General features: G+C 45.3%; 1 protein-coding gene and 1 long non-coding RNA gene across 3 annotated transcripts in view; one reads left to right on the top strand and one right to left on the bottom strand.

Annotated features, from left to right (window-relative positions):
• LOC144755218 (complement factor H-like) overlaps positions 1-23,607 on the top strand; it is a 1,175,739-nt gene that overhangs the window by 574,573 nt on the left and 577,559 nt on the right. The window lies entirely within an intron of this gene.
• LOC144755228 (uncharacterized) lies at positions 12,851-14,143 on the bottom strand. The gene is made up of 3 exons (XR_013594857.1): positions 14,024-14,143; positions 13,720-13,816; positions 12,851-12,966 (listed from the first exon to the last, which is right to left on the bottom strand). It is a non-coding gene; the product is annotated as an uncharacterized LOC144755228 (long non-coding RNA).

Below are 23,607 nucleotides of genomic sequence, written 5' to 3'. Positions count from 1 at the left end.
TGCATTACATATTTCCCTTTCATAGAGGACAGGGGAGAAACATCAGTAACATCACCAAGCAGAGTACTTGAGCACTTTCAGCTACCTGTTCTAAGGACCAAATTACTCATGTGTACATGTTCAGAGGTTATGACAAAAAAGGTTTACTTTAAAATTGCATACAGTACCGTCACCCCTTCCAGTGGCACAAAAACGTGTGCCATGATGCAGGTGAGTGTGTTTGGTGCATATGAGGATAAAGACAAGGGAATCTCTAAGAACAAATCACGGGTCCAGCCAGTGGAAGCTCTTTGTGAAGGGTGAAATACAAAAAATATTCACTTGCACCAGATCACAACTTTTAGGCTCCTAATATGGGAAAACATGAGTGCTACAGCAATCAATGATGGACGGAATGCTGAAACAGTCAAACATTCACCCCCGGTCAAGAGATCTGGGTTAAATCCTTCATTCTTTTGCTCACTATGCCACCCCAGTGAGGGGATGAATGTATGATTTACTCAGCATTCCGTCCATCATTTGTTGCTGTAGCACTTTTCACCATAAGTGGGATGGGTATGCCCAAATGAGGGTCCCTTGCTCCAGGGCCGGTCCTAGGACTTGTGGGGCCCTGGGCGAAAGGGAAGATGCGAGGCCCCTCTAATTTGCTTGTGACGTCACAAGACGTGACATCATAGAAAACTGACATCACAAGACTATTGATCTTTGTCATTGCTGAAGAGACATACTGTTGATATCAGTAACATGAACTAAAAGATAAATATCCAAATGGAATAAGTCTATTTTAAAACTGTATCAAGTGGATTACATTAGTCACATTGGATGCTTGACGCAGATCTCACAAAGAAGGCTATTCTAACTCCTAGTTAAATATGCAATAGGGTATAGCGAGATGAAGTTGAATTCAGATACAAATAACTTTTTTATTCTTTTTGAGTGCAGAGTCATAGAGTGGAGTGCCGTAGATTGGAGTAGGGTGGAATCGGGTTGAGTGGGTTGGCTGGACTGAGGTAGTGAGTGGATTGGAGTAGATTGGGGTGGATTGGGATAGAGCGAGTTGGAGTGAGTGGAGTGAGTTAGACTGGGTAGGTGGGGTGGATTGGAGTGGTATGGATTGAAATGGAGTACGGGGTGTTAAATTGGTTTGTGGTGGTTTTTACCAGTCTCACGTCTTCTGTTTGCAAAACACTAAAAGTTGAACAGAATAAAATAGTACCTCAATCACATCGGGAGTAGCGAACGTGCACTGATTACGTTGAATCAATCAGTGCCTGGTCCCTGCTCGACAGAGAGGAACGGAAGTGATGTTAGATCTGCCTTGACCAATTATCAGGCTGTAAAGAAGAGTACCACGCAAAGCAACATGTGGTAAGCAACGGGCAGGTTCCAAGCCCTTTTATGCATACAACAGTGTCTCGCAAGCAAGACGCATGCAGTAGCGCATGCTCTTGCAGGCACTACCCTAAAAAGGGTCAGAGTAGCACTAAAAGATTTTCAACAATCACGTGCGCAGCCGCATTTTGCTATCTTCAGAGATCAAAAGGAAGAGCTAAAAAAGAGGGATGTTTAAGGACCCTTAAGGGCTTTTCTGAGGAACTGATTGGGGAAAAGGGCCCACGGATAAAGGGTTGCTCTGCCGGGAGTAGTTCATCGGAATGCATTTATTCCTTTGCACATTACACTGAATAGGTTTTTCAATGTCTTTCAACTCATAATATCAATGAAGTTGCTTGTCATTTCTACATCTGAAAAGGCAGACAACATGTTTTCATGGTTAGTAGCTGACAGTGTGTCGCACTCTTTCACAACGAGAAACCTTGTCCAGCTACAGTACTTCCCTTCTGCCTTCCACCACACCCCACATTCCCTGCCCTGTTAAACAAGACACAGGTGCAGCACAAACATGGGCTGTCAAAACAGTATCTATGAAATCCCCTACAAGTAATTAAAAGGACAAGAAATTCACAGCCCCTCGGACATAAGTGAGGGGCTCAAAGTGTGTCACAAAGCAGTCAATCTGCTTAATTCGCGATAATAATAATAATCCACATTTGTAAAGCGCACAATCACCCGTAAGGGTCTCTAGGCGCTGGGGGCCGTCGGGAAGATTAAGCAAGCTATTGCCCAGAGTCACATGGTGCTGCGCTAACCTGCCGCCGGAGCCGGGGATCGAACCCTGATCCCCAGATTCCAGCGTCAGTCGCCCTGGCCGTGGCGCCACACCTCTCCACGGAGCTTCCTGCTGGGGAAATTGGGTGGTAATCCATTTGTACGGACTTAGCTGTATTTACTAGACAACCCTCTAGGTTTATCACTGGTGGCCTAGACTGGGAAGCAAACATGGTAGTCTCTCTGGGAAATAAAAATGAATGATCTAACAATAATGCTGCGAGGCCAAGGACAGGGCCCCCCTGTCCTGGGTCTCCCAGCACAAAATAATGGCTACAAAGCCCTGCAAAGGGGACCCCACATCTGCACCTTGCAGCCTGGTTGAGCGCTGTGAGGGCCCCGTGCCCTGGACTTCGAAGCACTAGATAATGGCCACGTCCCAGTGAAAGGGGCCCCACGCCTAACCTTGCAGCCTGATTTAGTGCTTTGAGGCCCAGGGGATAAGGACCACCTCTCCTGTGCCTCAAAGCAGTAGTGAGACACTTTGCTGAGCACAAGTTCCACCATTGCCTACGTAACGTTTGTTCTCGTGTTTGAGTGTCTGCCATTTATTGCAGTATTATACCTCTTCTTGTACTCTGTACGCTTTTGTAACCTGCACCCATGTCACTTTTTTCTCCTGTAATGTACCGTGTGCTACCTCTTGTATTTTGTTTGCTCACAATTGTCACTTTTGCCTCTTGTAACTTAACGTTTGGTTTTGTAATTTGTTCGCTTGGAATTTTCTCCTCGTGTATCAGTACAGTTCCTATTGTGAAGCGCTCTGACACCTTTGGGTAAAGTCAGCTCTATATAAAAACGCATAAAATAAATAAACACTGCCCTACTGTGGCAGTCTGAGCTAGATGCTCCCCCCTCCCCTCATCAACCTCTCCTTATCTTCTGATGTCTGGTTAATCGTGAAAACAAAAGGGCCATCTATCGCCTGGAGAGGAAATAGACAAAGGGCAGACAAGTTCTTCACCACAGGATTTTAACAGAGGTGCTGCCCCGTCCTTGTTCTGGAGAGCTGCCGTAATTATTGGCTTTGTTGCTCTCACATCCTGTACCCCTGTTTACCCTCCCCCCCCTCCTTGCACACCCAGGAATGCCGCCCTGAACAGCCAGGTCAAGACACCTCGCTCTGCTCACAAATACATTAGCAATGTGATCGGGTTGGGGAGGGGGGCCTCGGGGAGTAGGTGAGCTGCCTGTCAGAGTGTGAAAGCGGGGCCCCCTGTTATTGTGCTGAGCGCGAGGCCCTGGGCAGCTGCCCACACTGCCCATGCCTAGCGCCGGCCCTGCCTTGCTCGCTGTCCACTGGATTCAAGCTAGCCTGGCTGATGAGGGGTGAAACCCCGAAACCGGTCCCAGGATGCTTATTTTCGGTCCAGTGAGGACCCAGCTTGGTAGTTCGGGCTGGACTGTTCCCATGAGGAACAGGGTCAAGACTGATTTGAATATGGCGGGTCCAAATTGGGATGGCATGGTGAGCAAAAGAATGATGGATTTAACTCAGTTCTTTTTACTGGGGTGAATGTTTGATTTACTCAGCATTCTGTACCTCATTTGTTGCTGTAGCACTAGGATCCTACAGAAGAATACAATCAGACATACTGCAGTACCCTGTCTACACATTCATGAAACAACCCCTTGTTTTCTAAATCAGATTTAAACCTATTCTATTTCTTACCTGGTAATAATAGACCTTCTGTAAAGTTTTAGAGGCACATGTATCAAAGTACAAGTTTGAGAGTCCTTAATAGCAATTTTTTGCGAATCCCTATTAAGGACTCGCAAACTGCTATGTAGGTGGGAATCTGCTAATATTTAGCGATTCCTATGCATTCCTTATTTGTGACTCGCAAATTGCAAGTCGCAAATAAGGAATGGCTTCCCATTCATTCCTATGGGCCAAGAGGCTCATAGGAATGAATGGGAATAGTGTGCGCAATTTGAGAGTACCCAATAGGTACTTGCAAGTTACGCGCACAATTTCAGGGCTCCTCTGAAATGTGCAGGTGTGCACATGTGGCGCACATATCTGCCCAAAGGGCAGGTATGTGCGCCAAATGCACTTTGAAAAATGCATAAAATTGCATTTTTAAAGGAAATCGCAATTTACCACCAACCTGAAGTAAGTGGTAATTTGTGATTCCTTACAGCAAAATTACAATTTGCAATGTCTTCCAGAATAGCATTTAGGGAATCGCAAATTGCCATTCTCTAAATGCTTGCACAAAATAGGGAATCGCAAATTTTGTGATTCCTTATTTTGCGAGTGGGTTTCTACTTACCTGCATTGCACATAGCTGAATTGCGTTCGCAAACGCTGAAATCCTGCAAACTTCAGTGTTTGCGAACGCAATTTACCTTGATACATCTGGCCCTTAGTGCTGACTGGACACTGTTATTTACTGTCATTTCTGAGTTTCTAACGCTACTACCCAATAACCCACTGGGTAATCCGTGATTGCTTTCCCTACCTACCCGTGAATAAAGTGCCCAAAGGCACATCAGTGGTAAACAGTGGTACTAGCACAGGAGACTGCCCATTATTGCTGACTGCATCAGAACCACAAGAAGAGGTTCCATAGATTCAGATTTCTTGAGTTTCTGTTGGCCTTACACACGAGCAGTTGGATTATGGATCTTATTTCCAGTTCTCCCAGGAAATGGTTGTATTTCTTTCTGCCTATTGCACCAAATTCAGATAGAAACACTTTTTTATTCCTGGCAGAAGGGGGATCTGGCCCACAATACAATCTGTCATGTTTTTTTTAAATAGCACGGAAAATATCCATATGCTAACCCAGACACATTCTAAAACCTTGGCTGAAATAGTCATGAGGAGCCAGGACTATTCTACATGTATTCATTGTTGTTGAAATTATAAGGTATTTCGCCATAGTAAACATCCTCTATAACATTGTAAAGCAGCATGTTTGTATGAGTTAGAGTATAATAAACCATTAGCAGTTAAATCGTGAGGATTATGATAATTGTAGATAAACAATTATGGGTAATCCCTCAAATAATGCCTGGAACTACACCATGCAGTAGGCCAGATTCCTTAACAAAGCCATGAAGCAGCAGAGAGCCCACAACAGCAGTGGTGATCATCTGCCTAATAGTAGCCACCCCAAGAAGCAAGTACAATATATACATGAAAAGAATGTGATGGATGAAAAGATAGCTTCACCGTAAAACAATTACATTGTTTGAATACCACACAGTATGTGACTCGGGTGCTCCCCAAGTTCGCAGTTACTTTCCCCTTACTATGGAAGTCAATACTAGTCAATAAAATACTGAAAATACTGTCTGGAAAAAATATTGACACTTCAATGGTTGCTCTTCAAGTATTGGTTTATCTGTGCAGCTTGCACAATTAAATGCTTCTGGGCTAACTTTGAAAATATCATAATATGAGTACTATACACATATCCAGCCGTATTCTCACCAGTTCTCAAACAGATAATTTACAGTAGCAGAAACCAACACTTTTTAAAATACTTCTTCAATTGTGATTATTAATACTGTAATCATAAACACATTGGGCATACACAGCTTGCAACTATGAACCTTGATATGTTTATAGAGACAGCCACGGTAGCCAACATATATATTTGAGCACAAATGCATCCACAATGAGATATCCCCTTTGTTCTTGTCTTTGACTCACTGGGCCTGCTACATTGAGGACATTCTCTTTGTGTGGGTGGGCACCCAGGAACAGTTAGATACAGTTTTCCCTCTGGCTGAACAAATGAGAATCCAACTTGAAACGTTTGGCCCATATGAGGCAAGGTCAGGTTGAATTCCTGGACATACATATTCGTCATAACAACAGTCAGTCTGAGGTGGACCTACATGTGGAACCCACAGTGAGGCAAACCGTATTGCATTTTAACAGTTTCCATCCTAGAATCCAAAACCAATTCCTGCGGCTGATAAGAAACTGTACCAACCACCAGGACTATGACATTAGAGCGACCGTGATGAAAGACAAATTCATCACCAGTGGTTATCCTAGGAGACTTGTTCATGAATAATCAAAAATAGCTAGGTACTATGACAGAGACTACCTACTGTATAATCAAAAGCCACCAGCTGAATCCATGCTAGTGTTTGTCACAAGACATTCTGTCCTCAATGAAAAAGTCTGACAGATCATATGCGCCTATTGGCACATACTGAACAGTGGTGTAGAGCAAAGCCAAAAAATGTTAAAACTGATACTTGCGCACAAACGCAGTAAAACTCTCACGGAGAATGTGGTGAGATCCTGCCTCCAAAATACTAAACCTATTGTGCAGAAAACTATTGATGGAAGCACCCCCATATTTGGGAATTAAGGCTGTACTTACTCAATGCAAGGCATGTGATTCAGGCACTGATACTTCATTTTAAACACCTTTACAGTTAATCTAAGGACATATACCAATCGCAAAACTAAAAACATTGTGTATTTATATCTGTTTCCATGTGAGTGTGGCTATGTGGGAGAAACAGTCCGCACTTTGGCCACGTGTCTGATCGAACATCGTTCAGCCATCCGAACCACTGAAATGACGGCACCCTTGGTTAAGCATTACTATGAAAACAGGCATCAACCAGAGGAAATCAGATAGCTAATTTTAGAAAAAATTGGGATTAATGGGATTAAGCATGGAGGTGACCCTACAGAAATTAGAAAAAGAAGGGAAGTGGTCTCAATTATGAGATTTCTTGGAAACAATACTGCTTACTTCCACATGCTGTTGTCTCCCTACAGTTATCCCAGTTTACCATCCTGCTTGTGCCCTTTTGCATATGTTCTATGTATGTACCTACTGGCAAACTTCTAGTACTTTTTGACTGATGGATGCAGCTTCTATCCAGACAGCAAGAATGTGTATGGGCATACATCTAGGTCCATAGGCATTTTCAAGTAGCGTTCATTGTACTTTTCTGTTATCCTATGTAATCAACATTACACATTGATTGTCTTCCCTGTTTGTTATGGTTGTAGTGTCCTGCTGGACACGTTCTGGTGTCTCAGCAGGCACTTGTTGTACCAGCCACTCCTTTGAGGGTGGCCACACTCGCACCCCACACCGGCTCATGATGGATGTGGGCCTGTTAATAAAAGGGCCTGAGTTCACATGCTCGTGGCCAGTCAACCACCTACTTCCTGTGTAAATCACTTTAGTAGCATGTGGGCCTAAGGCCTACAACTCTACAATGGCGACGAGGGTGTCTGACTCCAGATGCATGCTGCCTCGCGCCTCCAATGCCGTGAAGAAGGGGGTGATATGGCTCCATAAGAACTGATGCAGCTGCCTGTCCGGGGAAGTAGTTGCGTCGCTTCTGGAAGAGGATGGCCCTGTCCCTGCGCAAGAAGGAGATAACAGAGGCCCTCAAACACGTCGCCACACTTGCTGCCATCATAACTAACCACCACGCTAAGAAAGGAGAAGTTCAAGGTAGCACTTTGGTGCTATCTGCGACCTACATCTCCCACCTGCTCCCCATGCTGACTGTGATCACAGCACCCCGCCCAGTACCAGCAACAAGCCTGTAAGTGGCCCTGCGATGTGGCTCTACGCTGGGACACCAAGAGACCCTGCACCCAGGTCTGAAGTGCCCGCAGCTGAGAGGAGCTACACAACTCTGCAGCATAGCCCGCAGCATTGGGACAGCTTCTCCAGCCAAAATGAGGACTGCCGGGCTGCTGGAAAAGTCTTCCTGCATGCAGAGGACATGCCTGCACTGGCAGTACAGGCTCCCCAAACACTGCCAAACCCTGAAAGCCTGATACCACTCTGCACCCACCTCGCTGGACTGGAGACAGGAGTGGTGCGGTGGCCCCGCGAGAGGAATGCCGGCTGCCTGCTGAGGCCCACCTACAGGGGTGAGGAGTGTAGATTGGCCAGCAGCCACATCTGGAAGCGTCACCTCCAAGGCAGCATCATGCACAGAGCAGCTGCTTTGGACCATGTGTGCAACAGCAGCACTGAGCGCCGTAAAGGTGGCGACCCCAACTAGTGTTTGCATTGAATATCCAACACTGCCACCAAGCAGGACGACGAGGCCCAGCCACATCTGAACTAAGCTGAAGTAAAAGGCTGGAGCAAACCCTGCCTGCCCTGCAGCAAGAGAGAGAAAGATCCCCATAGTGTGAGGCAGATTACCATGGCCCCCAATGTCGAAGAGGCAGCGCTGTTACCGAGGGAAAGTCTGACTGTGAAGAGTATCGGATGAAGACTGGGGCTGTGGTAGAACTACATATGACCCCCAAATCTGCATCTCCACCTCAGCATGGCTCCGCAGTGTTACAAAGCCTCACCTGCACCTGAAAAGTATCTGCAGCACCCATAGTGGTCGTGCACGGCACCGCAACCAGCACCAATGTAAAACTACACAGGAGGCAGCCCCTACGGGGCTCGCAGGTTGTAGAAGGAAAGCTGTCCAGGCATTCCCAGACTGCCTGCATCACTATGTAAGCCCACAGGCCAGAAAAATAATTGACAGCACCACCTGCACACTAACTGTGGTACTTCACCAGAGCACAGCAGTCTGCAATAAAATGGCCCTTTCAAACACTCATGCCAAGCAGAAGACACCCAGCATTATAAGTGCCTGTGGTGCACTGTGCTCCTCAGCAGCAACAATAAGTAGATTGGCCTAGTGGCCTGCCTATTTCCTAAAGAGAAAAAAAGGACTGTTTACCACAGCAAAGAAGTCCTGCTAGCAAGCCATGAAGCATACAGTGCACTGCAAGTGCACGCCCTAACAGCTATCTGCTGCCACCACACTCGTGAATATAGTGTTGCATGCCCCCCAGAGGCTGTCTGCCACATCCCAAGCAAAGAAGAGCAAGCATACAGGGAGCCAGCTGAGGCACCCTGGAAGAGACTATGCATGTGCAGACATGAGGCACTGTGCACAACCAGAGCTCCACAGAGCCAAAAGAAATGGAATGGACCAGCGTGGCCTGAATGCCGGAGGGAGAGCCTCTACATCTCCACTGCACCAGACCCCTCCCGCAGTGGGCCAAAGACAGTCAATGGAGTGCCCAAATACTGCTTGAAGACTACATCGTACATCAGCCGATTACAGGCAGGAAGAGAGCCGCATGTCCCCAAGTGGCAGGCTGCCACCACAGCAACATATAGAGAACGTGGCATGATGCCACATCATGAAGGAAGGGAAGAGTGGCAATTCTATCACCCTGAAGAAATGGACGAACACATTTGCACTGGAGAGATCAACAAGGGGAGAATAACAAGGACTCATGCCACTACAAGACAAGAGTGCACCCGCACACACTAGACAGCCACCAAGGCGGAGTGAAGTCCATGGAGACAGCTGAATTGGAGAACCACATGTAAGCCTCCAGCCAGTGCAAAGCACTCCTCTCCCCATATGCTTCATAGTGCAATCGCAGTGCCCGAGCATCTGCAGTTTGAGACAGGTGGCATACCTGCTCGCGACTGCCGATGCCACGGGAGAAGAATAGCATCAGCAAAGATACGTAGGTGCTAAGTCCCTCCAGTCATCCTCAATCCAGGGGAATCGTCATCACCTGTCATCATGGTCTAATGGCAACTACAGCATCATTGCCATTTGCATCAACCAATCCAGCAAAGGGGAAATTTACAACCAATGCAGAGCTATATACTTGCAAAGACTAAGTATCCAGGGACTATCTTACAGCCCATCCGCCCCTGTGTCCTGTTGGCAAGCACACCGACCATTGTGTCACCTACCCTTGCGTTTGCACGCACAACATAGTCTGATTCTGTTAGTGATCTTGCAGCGGCCGCCCGGCGGCCCACAAGTAGCCCTGCACAGTCCACGCAGTACAGTGGCAGCACCGCAAAAGGGCGTCAAGGACATTCCTGCACTAAGTGATCCTGGTACAAGACCTGATCTGGAAGCGACTCCACCGACACGGTACTGGGAGGCATGGGGGCTTCGGAGGATAACATCCTAAGCATCATCAAACCATCCCAGTGCTGGCAGTTTGGTCATTATACTGCCCAGGTGCCCCAAGGGAAGACTCTCTAGCTGGGCTCTACCCACACTCCTCATGCAGCATGTTTGGGTTTTCTGACACCAAGAGCCTCACCGCAAGAGCACGCCGGTCCTTACAACTGTGTGTAAGTGGACATTGACCTGACGGAAAGGCAGCTAAAGACTCCAGACTCCATTGACCCATTATTAGTGCCTTGTAGTATCTGATTAAATTATGGACATGTGCCAAGATGCCCAGGTGATCCCAGCTGCACCTGTCCACCGTTGCCCTTCAGACTGCCTCTTGAGGTGGAGAGACTAAATGGCGTCTTGTGTGCATAGTTGTGTTTCCATAGGTTGGACTTGTTTTTGTTTGAATAAAGTTTGGGGTGGAATGTAGTGTCCTGCTGGACACATTTTAGTGTCTCAGCAGGCACTTTTTTGTACTAGCCATTCCCTTGAGGGCTGGCCACAATCACACCCCACACCCATCCAACACCGGCATCACAAGTGATGTGGGTCTGTTAATAAAGAAGCCAGAGTGCACGTGCTCATGGCCAGTTGACCAGTTGACCAGTATACGCCCTGCGTCTGTGTCAATCACTTTGGTAGCATGTTTTTTCCCCTTATGCTTTTTAACGTTGATGCCACAGGCTAAAATTGTATAAATTTCACTCTTTATAGGTTTTCCTGCATTTGGGATCAGCTTTCTTGATCACTACCATGGGATGTACTCTTTACTTATCCTTACCTGTCTTCCCATACTTAGCCTCTCGCTCAGGTCTGTTACAAGATGGCTATGAAGTTCGGCACATCTAGGACTCTCCGTGCGCACAAGCGAGTACCTCGTGCAGGTTATCCTTTTGGCATCCATCTAATAACAGGAAATTGTTTATTTGTGATGTGACCCCCTCTTTTTATTGGCCCTTGTCAGCGGTCATATCTTTTGCCTACCTATAGGTGTCATCACAATAGCATAGCCGTGTCTCTCTTAATTTTAATTTAGAGCCAGTACCAAGATGGCAAATTTGTTTGGCACATCTAGGACAACATGTGCGCATGACCGAGCCTTCAGGAAAGGTAGTGTGATTATTTTTCACAAGTGCTCTGAATGTCTACCTTATTAGGCAGACGCCATACTGCATGATCTCATGGAACCACTTGACTGAAGCATGTGTCACATATTCCAGCCTGATTAGCTGCATTTTGAACTCTTTCCCCAGTGTAGCACCTATCTTGGGACGAAGCTGGCACCCGGGCTTGTCTTGTGGCTCTTTGGCATCCGCAGCTGGGGTTTCTGCTGCTTTTCAGTAGTGCCGCCTGCGTTTGATTTTTGCTTGCTTTGCTGCCTCTCCACATTGCTGTGCATGTGGGATGGACGCGGCTTGCCTCAGTGGGCCTGGTTGATTTGCTCTGCGCCTCTCAGTTCCTGTTTGCTGTGCTGCAGGCTTTGGTGGTGTGTTTTGAGCTTCCTGGGCTGCTGTACACCTCTGGTGGTTGTTCCTGCTGGTATGGTGTCTGGCCTGCGTGGGGTGCGGGTCTTTCAGCGGCCTTTGTTAATCTCTGGGGCTCTTGGACCGCTGGGTGTGGCACGTTTTCTTCCTGTGTGGGTCCGCATGGGGCCTTCTGCGGTCCCTTGCTTGGTCTTGGCGTTCGGGCTAGGGGTCCCGGTCCTGCCTCGGCGGATGGTGCTGGCTTGCTCCTGCGCAGGTTGTTGGGTCTCTTGTCTTTGTCTGTGGCCTCTGGCTGTGGATGCCTGGGCCTGCGGCTGGTCCTCCCTAGCTCTCTTTTGTTCTTGGGTGGGGTTCCTTTGCTACTTTGGGCCTTGAGTCTTGCTGGGTCCTCTTTGTGGCTTTCCCCATGCATCTGGCCTTTTCTTCTGGGTTTAGGCTCTTTCCTTCCTTGTGGGGGCATGTCCTCTGGTGGTGGCTGCAGGGGCGTCCCTTTGCCCTGGTGGTCCTGTCTACTCATGTCTGATGTTGCTCTGTTGCACATGCAGGTTCGGCTCTGCCGTAGCTCCTGAGTTTTGGGGCCTCCTTCACCTGTGACTGTCCCTGGTCTTGTCGCTGAGCTTCAGAGCGGTGCTCTAGCTGTCGCAGTGGCTTGCTGGGCCCCTCAGTATGGGTGCTGCCCCCTTTTTTGGCTCTTCTGTTTCGGGTACTGGGCCTCTCGACCTCTGTGGTGGGGGTCTAATGATTGTGGGAGCGGTGCTCCTTTACCTTTGCCCCTCCATCCTTCAGGGTTGGGCGTCCTTTTTTCTTTTCTGCATTGCAGTGCTCTGTCTGTTGTTGTTGGGTTGTTTCTTGACACGTGGACTGTCCTTTTCCCTTTGCACGTGTGTTCTGCCTTTGTGTCTGCATTGCGGTGCTTGCAGGACTGGCGCTGTTTTTGTTGGGAATTTTGAAAAAAACTTATAGCAAACAAATGAATACATGCCAAAACCTCTCACTCATACAATAGTGAATATAGCTACAACACTCACATGACCTTATATATATATAATGGCAAAAAAATATATTTTGATATACAAAAACTTTTTTATTTCATATAAATAATTGTTTGATTCTTTTGATTGTCCTATATAAACTTTACAAATGAATGTTTGTTATAGTGCAAAATTCGATTATACATTTTATAAAAATATACACATATAATGAAAACATGAAAACATAGACACATGTAACAAGAAACCCAAAAAAGGATCGGTCAATAGTCTATTGTGGTAGGCAAAAGCGGTGAATTTTGACTACGCGCGTTTCGGCATTCTGCCTTCATCAGGTGACCGTCATTCGCATGTATACTCTACAGGACAACAAACTACAGAAATACAAGACATAAATATATATATATTAGAAATTTTGGAAATTTTAAGGTCGTAGCATGATGATATTACAATTTACATTTGGAGAGGGTATAGGTCATTATTTACACAAAAATATATATACACATTTTCTAAAATACATTATTTACATAAAGCAGCTCATACCATGAAATAGGATTCCCCTTCAGTCTACTACAGTGGAAACAGTGTTTCTATCTACATATATACATATTTTGATAGATCTAATGAGAGTACACGTTAGCTCTAAGTTCATAAGGACCATATCAGCATAATAGATGTTGCTAGTTTCTAAATGGCCGGCAGATCACATCAGACCGTTAGCATATAGACTTTAAAGAAACATATCATTCTTATATAGGGGTCTAGGAATTAAAATAGCCAACCCTTCATTTTAGACCAGTATTACAAACGGCTCAAATATATCACTTTAAATAATGGCCTAGAATTTAAACAGCCCACATTACACGTTTAGACCAGTATTGCAAATGGCTCAAATATATCCCTATATATAATGGCCTAGAATTTCGAATTTGTTCACATTTCTTTTCAGACCATTGTCTAGTATAGCCCATAGGTATCACTCCTTATAAACGCCTTAAAAAGATTTGTAAACTAGTGGTGATTAAAGACCTGCTAGTTGTTATTACTGATCACATTTAAGAATACGGCCCAGTGTCTAAAAGCATTCGCATAGGTATATGTATTTTACACACTTCATTATCACCAACCTTTTATAGTATCTGTATGTTGGTAGTGGTGAGATATTTTATAGGGCCCACATCTATTTTCTTTCCAGTAGGTTTAGCGCAGGTATAGCACTAATTTCTGAATGAATAAAGAGTACATGATTATTGATGTATCCTATGTAGGGAGTCACTATACTTCCATATACACACTTTGAATTCCTGCAAAGTGTATCATTTTTATCCGTAATATATAGTTCATACTCAGTATAGACATTGAGGACATTTACCTATTTAGTCGCTATTATACTAGAACGTACGAATTATTTATGTCAACGTACATGATTACCGTATTCGTAGATGTTCTTATAGAGTGCACAAGATTTGGAAACCCAATCTGTGGTCAAGACGATAGATCGAATTATGGTCAAGGACTATGCGCAAAGATCCATGTTTAGCATTGATATCTATATCGGGAAGAAATATATATAAACGTGATGTATATATGGCTACAGTCTACATCATTTATTTTGCACTTCTATATATCGGGGAGTTTAGAGTCTGGATGTAATGGTTTACCTTTCAAAAACGTAAGGGAACTGAAACACCTTAGTTGGTTCTTTGGAGGCCGGCAAATATATTCGATATCTTCTTTTCTGTTAAAGATAAAACCAAACGAATATATGTATCTATAGAGCATTAAGAGCGGCTCGATACAAACAGGGTAATGCCTCGAAAATCAGATAGAGTATTGTTTTTGTTGGGGACTTCACCTCGGTATCTGGTCGTCCGTTTTGGGTGCTGGGTGGGCCTTCCCCTGCGTTTCTGTGCTTCATCTGTTTTCAGCTTCCTGTGGGCTGCGGCGATGGGTGCCTTCGGGGTGGAGTGTGCTCCTGCCAGGGTCCCTGTTTTCAGCTTTGGTGTCTGTTGGGGCTGTTGGTCGTCCCTCTGGGGGTTTCTCTGTGTGTAGTTTCTCCCCCTTGAGTCTAGCAGTGGTCTTTTCTCTTTGGCTTTCCCTTTGTGCTGTTTGGTGGGGTGCTGTGGCTGCCTCTTCCTGCCTGGTTGTTCCGTATTGATTCCGCCAGTTGGCTGTTTCATATACTGAGACTCTTTGCCTGCTGTACCGATGGTTTGCTGGCTTATGGTGGTTTTTAGGTCTGTTGGCTGGATCAGTTTTTGGCCTTGCCTGCCTTGTTGTGCCGATGGGGCGTGTGTACAGGTTTCCCGGGGGCTGTTGTCCCATCCTGTGGTCTTCCAGAGTGTTGCGTCTGCGGTTCTGGTTGGGGGCATCTGTGTCCTGCAGTCTTTCGGCCCTGGTGGTTCCTGCCCGCGTCTGATCTCCGGCGTTCGGCATTGTCGGCCCTGGTTCATTCCTGGTTGTGTGGCTGTCTGGGCTTGCCAGGTGCTGTGGGTTTTGCTGCCTCCTCTTCCTTTGGTCCTGCCGGCGTGAGTTGCTGGTTCTCATCTGCCCTCAGGGGTTAGGCAGGGTCGGGCCTGGTTCCTGCCTGGCTTGGTGCCCGCCTGGGTGTGACTGGGGCTGTTGGTTTGGCTCTCCTGGCCTGTTGTCTGTGTTTTGTGGCTTTCTGTGGTCAGGTTCGTGCTTTGCCCTCTTCGGTTCCGTGGTTGGGCGGTGTTCCCTGGCTCCTGCTTCTGAAACATCTGGGTGGTTGGGGGCGGTGCAGTGGCCCTGTGCATTCTGCTTGGTTCCTTACTGGCTCCCCTTGTGGCCTCTGCTTCTTTCGCTTCTTGGGGCACCATTGGTGGCCTCCCCTGGTGTCCTGGACTGCTGGGTTCTGCTAGGTTCTTTTGACTGCTGGTGGGCTGTTGTGGCTGCCCCTTGTTCCTGCCTGGGTCCCCTGTTTTTTCGGGTGTGCTGTTCCCCTTTCCCCTTCCTGCTGTGGTTAATTTCGGCCTGCATGGGGTTGGCGTCTGGTTTCCGACGTGCAGCAGGTCCCTCGGGATCTGCTCCTGGCTTGGGTTGTCCTGTGTGCGCCTGTCCTATGGCGGGTTGGTTGCTGTGGTTCTTTCCAGTGGGGTGTTGACTCTTCACGCTCAAGGGTAGAGTCAAGCGTCACTGTGACCAGCAACTTTTTCATGGCCAGTTGCCATATTTATTGCAGTAAAATGTGTCTGTGCTCTTTCTTTTGTTATCCTTAACAAGCTCCTGCGACAGACACATGTATCATGGCATCTGCCTAGTGAACGTGATTATCAGCAGATATCACACACATTCTAGCCTTGTTCCTTGCCAATTAATTTTGAAACATTAATGGGACCCTATTGTTCCTTAATGGAACAACACCAGTAGTTTCTGAGTAGGTGACAGACAGTGGGCATGCTGTGCAATTGACTTGATCTTCTATGTGTTGAGTTGAACCAGTATAACACATATGATATCACAACTATGGGTCCCTCATGCTCAAAGGGGTTCATGGGCCATTTTTGGCTTTCCCATTTGAGTTTTCCCACTTTATCCAGAAAAAGGCTACTTAGTAGCCACACAAAAACACATAAAAAAAGTGATGGCTTCCAACTGTCAGGACCCAGGATCAGGAGGTGAGTAAGCTGTATTATCATGCACATTTCATGCAAGAAAGCGAGGCTACCACACGTCATTAAAGCTGTGCTGATCTTCATTACAACATTCCCATTTAAAACAGTATAAATCATGTCAGGACATTAGAAATCACTCAGGCATTTGTGGAGCATTTTTGTGGGGCCTTTGGGAAGTCGATTGTCACTACATAGTGTCTGTATAATTGTTATTCTCATTCACTACTCGTGTTCCATGACCTCAAAATTGATAAAAAAAAACGTTATTCCTGTTGAACACTTCACTCTCCAACAGCGGCAATAGACTGAGACGTACTCTACGAGTCGGTTGGTGGGCTGGAACTCGAATACTGTTTGATACAAGTGACATAAAATAATCAATTCATTGTGTAGATGAGTTTTTTGTACCTTATTGTTTTTGACTTTGTCTTAATGTTAATGGCTCGACATTCCTAAAAGCCAATAAAAAACAATCATTTATAAAAGAAATAGCTTTGACTGAATATTGAGCTTAATTGAGTCACCACTTTTGTCATAGAGATGTTTAGTTCCAAACCCTTAACTATCTCCAGCATGTCCTGACTCGCGACCACACACCCCTGCTCTGATTGAGCAGCATTGCCTACAAAAGAAGTGACTTGGTCATTTATTTGGATCATGTTAATACCTTACACCCTAGTATACCAGGCGTGACCTCATATACCTTTTGTAACCACTGATCATGGCGAGGAAAGAACACCAGGATAGGCTCCAGGCACTCTTTGCTGTAGTGGGGGTATGTAACAGAGAAAACAGGAAATTGATAGAAGGAAGGCTTAAGTTACTCTCAGTCCATTGCATCACCTTGACACAGAACCTGTGTTTGCACAAACCCAGCGCTCTTGCAGCTTCCCACTGAGGAAACCAAAAAGGATTTGGGTTGAACACTTGAACTATGGTTTGAGGACGTGGTCTGTCGCATCAGTAGGACCCCTGTCTACATGGTGCCAGTACTGGTTTGCCTTTGGTAGGCTCCGTCTGTGGTAGGACAGTGAGTAAAAAAAACTGTGAATTCGACTGTAGCCCAGAAGTATTTCTTAGTGTTTGGAATGGTTATAAGCATTCCAGCTAGATGGTGGAAATATATCAGAGCAAACACCTTTCGATGCTAGAATCTTACTAATGTGATCCCAGACTCTTTCAGGATGCACTAGAAGAGTGACTGTAGGTCTTTTCCTATAAGGTTCCTGACAGCTCTCGTTTACATCTTGCAAGCGAATGCTGTGTACACCTAGGTACCACTTCAAAGCCTCACCATCATGAGGCAAAGGAGTAACATTGTCATCATCATGCTGCCACCTAGAATTGCACATACATTTTCAATCGTAAACCATTGCACACCAGGGACTGTGTCAAATCAAACAAGCTTCATTTGGTATATAGATATATATCCATAAAAGCATACTACAATAAAACATTTCATCATAATATAAATTCATATCACAGATTTTGACAGGAACACATTTCTTTATAAATGTAAACAGAATAGGACATTAGATATTGGGGAGTATAGACGAATGTGGGTTGCTTGTCGTCACCAGGGGTCAGCAAAATACACACAATTAATTTTTTAAAATGGTAAAAAAATGTAATCTAATCAAGTTCGTACTTTAGCGATTCCAAATATGTAAGATCCTTTCTCCTTTTAATTGTTATCTGTGTGAAAAGGATAACTGCATTACATATCGATGCATCTTCCAAATTAAAAACTTTATAAAAAGCAGACTTATAAGTGTACAACTTATTAACGATAAAAAGTAGACGTAAAAACTATTTTCTGATGTCCCTGTAAAAATTACAGAAAAGTATAAAATGCAAAGTACTCTGGGGGGTTTTACCATCACACAGGTACTTTGGTAGGTTTTGGCTCCACTTACCCATCTCTGGGAAAGCTACTTGGAAGTGGAGCGTACTCAGCCCTAATCTTGTCAGGTAAAATCTATGCTGTATATTTTTTGTAAAAATGAGATATGGTTCTCTCGGTCCTTCACAATAGAGTTTAACACTTAATTTTTTTGCTATGTTCGGCGACCCTCTTATTTTCTCTAGATTGCAAGAAACTCCTCTTGAGCTCCATTTATTATGGGTTTGGATGCTCACGGGTTCTTTAAGGTTAAGTTCCATGTTACACTCCGCTAATAAACCACCAATATAGTGCAACCATGGTATATTCCTATAATGATCTAATTTAAGGCAATCCAGAATTACTTCTTTAGTAAAGTGGGCTTCTTCTTTATTCCAAATTCGATGCCACAAAATGAAGGCCGCTACATTGATCAAATCACACATATATGGTACATCTAACTCCTTATGCAAAACATATGTAGCTGTTGAGTTTGGGACCGATAGAGCCCTTCTCAAGAACGTATTTTCGAGGATTTGTAATGGGGAGTTATCAGCCATACCCCATAGCGCTCCACCATCACAACCCGCGAGATGCACTTGCTCCCGTATAGTTTTAACATCTCGCGTATAGGCTTATTCCCGATTTTCTGTGAAAATCTGAAAAGAGCCTCACTTGATCTCACTAGCTTTAATTTACAAGAATTTACATGAGCAGTTCATGGTCCTTTGCTAATAAAAAGTAACCCTAGGTAAGAGAAAGTAGATGTCCTTCCAATAGGAGTTCCCACAACATTATGGTTTCTGCATTTTGTTTTCATTTTCCCACATGTCATGACCAATGTTTTACTCCGATAAAATTTTAGATCCCTTTTGGTCATGAGATTTGTAAAATTATCTATCAAAAGTTGGAGGCCATTTGCAGTCCTGGATATTAAGACTGCATCATCTGCATATAATAAAACTGAGGTAACACGTTTATTAATAACAGGGGCATCAGCTTGCAAACTCTGTAATAAAAAGTCAACACCGTTAATATAAAGGGAGAATAAAAGGGGAGCGAGGTCACAGCCTTGTCTAATTCCTCTGGTAACACTAAAGTGTGTGGTGCAATTCCCCCTTTTGGCCATAGCGTTTTTTTGAGATTAGGTGGGTATTTATCTGTGATAAAAAGGGTATAATATCCCCGGGGGCGCCCATCTCTGCTAACGTTTGCCATAACTTGACATGGTTCACCAAGTTGAACGCACTAGACAGGTCAACAAAACAAAGATGGAGTAAACCTTTTTTGGCAGGAGTGTATTTCCCTATGAGCAACTCAAGGTTTATGCATTGCTCCACTGTTCTAAAATCGTACTGAATGTCTGTTAAAATGTTTGTATCTTTTATCCAGCATTCTAACCTAGCTAACAAAACTCTGCCCATTCGTTTGGAGGTGGAATCCAGAAGGGATATTGGCCGGTAGCATTTTGTGCTACCTCTCTCCCATTTCTTAAATATAGGGACAATCACGCTTTCAGCCCAAGTTGATGGTAACAGCCCATTAATAAAAGCATAAAAAAAGTTGACAAAGACGGGTAACCAGAATTCTTCATCGTGTTTAAAAACATCAGTTGGTACCCTGTCCGGCCCGGCAGCCTTCCCACTTGCACTATTTTTTAAGGCAGTATTTATCTCTCCTCTAGTAATTAATTCTATCTTGGGATTGTTTATCAGAGTATTATAGCGATTTTCTTCCATTGCGAACGGCTGTTGTGAGGGATTAAATATATTTTCAAAGTGAATTAACCATTCTGCTGGTGTAACTAGTGTGTCAACCCTTGTCAAAGCAGCATCTTTGAACGGGGACTGATCAATAATTTTCCAGAAAAGGATAGAGTTCTTGGTCTCTGCTGCTTGTATTAGATTGTTCCGTCGGAGGCAACAGATTTTTTCCCTATCCCTTGGTTTACTTTTTAGTTCTTCCTTCAAGTCCCTATTTAATCTGGAACAGTGATGGTTAAACCAGTGCCGACAGTCATCACTATTTTTCTTATTCCTAACTTTCAATTCATTAGAGATTGAGTCAGAGATGTTTTGGAAGGCTGAAACAATATGTTTGAGGCATATGAGCTGCAGATCTTATACTGTGCATTAGATCGCCACCTGGTGTTGGGCTCGGATTATTGCAGGTTGTTGTCTTCTTGGAAAAAGTCTTTGTAGTCAAGAGATAGGTGACCCCTCCCTTGGACAATACTGCGCATGGTCATCGACTCCATCCTCAGATTGTTTTTTTCCGCCACTGGGTTCGGATGAAAGTTTTCCGCTCCGGCTAGAAAAGAATTTTCAGCAACTTCGAAGCGCAAAAACTTTATACAAACATCATCGACATCGAATAAACTACTTTCGACATCAGCTACATTCCGGTGCGTCAACGCGGGCCGTTGGGCCTATCGGTGCCGTACAGCCTATGCCTCATGGACAGGACTCTATTCAAGAGATGCCCGGTATGTCGAGCAAAGTTCCCTCATAGCAACCATCACGAGGTGTGCAACCTCTGTCTATCGCCGGAACAGGACGAGTCGACCTGCACAGCTTGTGCATCCTTCCGAGTGAAGAAGACGATTCGGGATCGAAGGGCGCGTCAACACGAAATGAGGAGATAGGCGCCTGCACCAGAGGCCGTCTTTGAGGAGGAGATCGTCGAAGAAGACGTCTCCGAGGACGAGGATCCACTCAAAGACATCTCCGAGAACGAGGCTCCACTCGTCGCCGAGGAAGACTCGCCTGATCTCCAGATCATATCGGGGGCAGAGGACTCAGACGACTCGATTCCATCTCGACAACCCGTGAGTACCCTCGCCCCTGCACCACAGACACTGCCCAAACTAAAGCAAACGGTCAGCACTCTGCCCATGGGGTCCAGTCGAGACCGAAATATCCCCTCCGACGCCCCGCCTTGGGGCTCGGCTCCGAGGAAAACGACTATGCCTTCCGGTGCCTCGGCACCGACAAAACCACATGTGCCAATTCCACCTCCTCCATTGGCACCGAAGCCAAAACACCCTTCGACACCGAAGGATTCTTCGACACCGAAGCCAAAACACCCTTCGGTGCCCAAAGACAAAGAGCCTTCGGCACCCAAACCAAAAGATACATCGGTGCCAAAGCCGAAGACTGTACCGGATCCGAAAAGAACTCCAAAGCCTTCCGGTTCCAAAAATAAAGAGGGAAAGCCAGAGTCCGACGCCGCAAGGCCAACGAGACCCGTCTCCACTCCAATCTCAGTACCAAAGACTCCTACAAAGCCGAAACCACCTTCGGCACCGAAAACTTTGCCATGGGACTCGATAACGCCTCCTACAGCAAAACACACAAAACAACCCCTATCGGCACCGAAAAAATCGACTCCGAAGAAAGTTGTAGAGGAAGAAGAATTGTTTAGACCAGATACTAAACAAAGGAAAGTCCATATCAATCAAAAGACTGGATGTGGAGTCTATTCCTTACAAGAAAAGGCCAGCAGACACACCACTTCTACCTGTGGTTCCTGCCAAAAAGAAGGACTGTGCTACTTCTCCAATGCACCCTTCCTCTCAGTCATCTTCTTCCTCTCCTATCCCTCCTTACATTGAACCTACAGTTTCTCCTGTTCAATCTCCTGCATCATCACACCACACTGACGAAGAGTATGATCTAGGTGGGGGGAATGACATACCAGAGCCACGAGAATACCCTTTAGATGAAGATGTCAGTCCAGAATATCCTAAAGAGGACGACATATATGGCTTCACACCACACAATGTACCAGCCATTCCTGATCCTCAGTCCTACCCAACAAATCTTTCCCCTCCCGAGGATAGTATTGGGTTTAATCATCTATTAAATAGAGCAGCCCTTTACCACGGGGTTTCAATGCACTCTGATGCCATTGATGAGGATTTTTTACTGGATACATTTGAGCAGTCACAAAGGTCTACGCAAATACTACCCATGATCAAAGGAGTCATTAAACATGCTCCAGAAATATTTAAAGACCTGGTACGCTGTAGGGTTTAAATCCAAGAATAGAAAAGAAGTATAGACCAGCACCATCTGATCCAGTCTATATTAATGGACTTCTGCCACTAGACTCTTTAGTAGTGTCTAATGCACGAAAAAAACCAATTGCCAGACTTCTGGGGACACGCCCCCACCTGACAAAGAATCTAAAGTTATTGATGCGTCCGGGAAGAGGATTGCTGCGCAAGCCACAAACATATGGCGCATAGCAAATACACAAGGCCTGCTCTCACGCTATGACAGGGCTCACTATGACCAAATAGAAAAATTGATGAAGCACCTCCCAGATCAATACAAAGATCAGGCAACAGAGCTCATACAAGAAGGCAAATTAATATCCAATGCCTCAATTAAATGTGCACTAGATGTAGCTGACACAGCATCCAGAGCAGTCAATACTAGTGTTATACTCCGACGACATGCGTGGCTACGCATTTCAGGGTATAAAACAGAGGTACAAACCACCATCTTGAACCAGCCCTTCAATCAAAACCAGTTGTTCGGGCCGGAAGTAGACAAAACACTAGAAAAGATGAAAAAAGACACAGACACAGCTTAGTCTATGGGTGCATTACAATGTACACAGACTAGAAGTTCTTTTCGCCTCTCCTTTTATAGAGGAGGCTCTAAGCAAACCGGTGCAGATACAACGTCATCTTTTAAAGCAAACACACAGACCTCCTCTAACAAAGGCTACTTCAGAGGAGGATACAGAGGCAATAATAACAAGGGAAGAGGTAGAGGTAATAACAACAACCGCTCCTCTTCCACTCCCAAACAATGACTTTCCTCTGCCTTCCCTACAGCATTCCACTCCTGTGGGGGACAGACTATCACAGTTCCTACCTGTCTGGAATTCCATCATAACAGACAAGTGGATAAGGCAAATCATCCAACATGGCTACTGTCTAGAACTCACAGCAACCCCCCAAACATACTACCCAGGCAGCGTCCTATGTCCACAGACCATATAACTCTGCTTTAACAGGAAGTTCTAGCACTTCTACAAAAGGATGCTATTCAAGTATTTCCATTAGAGGAACAGGGAACAGGAGTTTACTCCTTGTACTTCCTAATTCCCAAAAAGGACGGGACACTACGACCAATTCTCGACTTCAGGCCCCTAAAACATTAGATACAATCAGATCATTTCCACATGATCACTCTGCAGCAAGTACTCCCACTACTACAACAAGGCGATTTTCTTTCAACACTAGATCTAAAGGACGCATACTTTCACATTCCTATACATCCTGCTCACAGGAAGTATCTAAGGTTTGTCATACAAGGACAGCACTATCAATTCAAAGTCTTTCCATTCAGGGTCACAACCGTACCACGAGTGTTCACCAAGTGCTTAGCAGTAGTAGTGGCACATCTCAGAAGACAACAGATACATGTCTTCCCTTATCTAGACGACTGGCTCATAAAAGCAACATCATACAGTCAATGTGTCCA

The sequence above is a fragment of the Lissotriton helveticus genome, chromosome 1_1, assembly GCF_964261635.1.
Source record: "Lissotriton helveticus chromosome 1_1, aLisHel1.1, whole genome shotgun sequence".
NCBI classification, from domain to species: Eukaryota; Metazoa; Chordata; class Amphibia; order Caudata; family Salamandridae; genus Lissotriton; species Lissotriton helveticus.
This window is presented reverse-complemented; position numbering and strand designations above follow the sequence as displayed.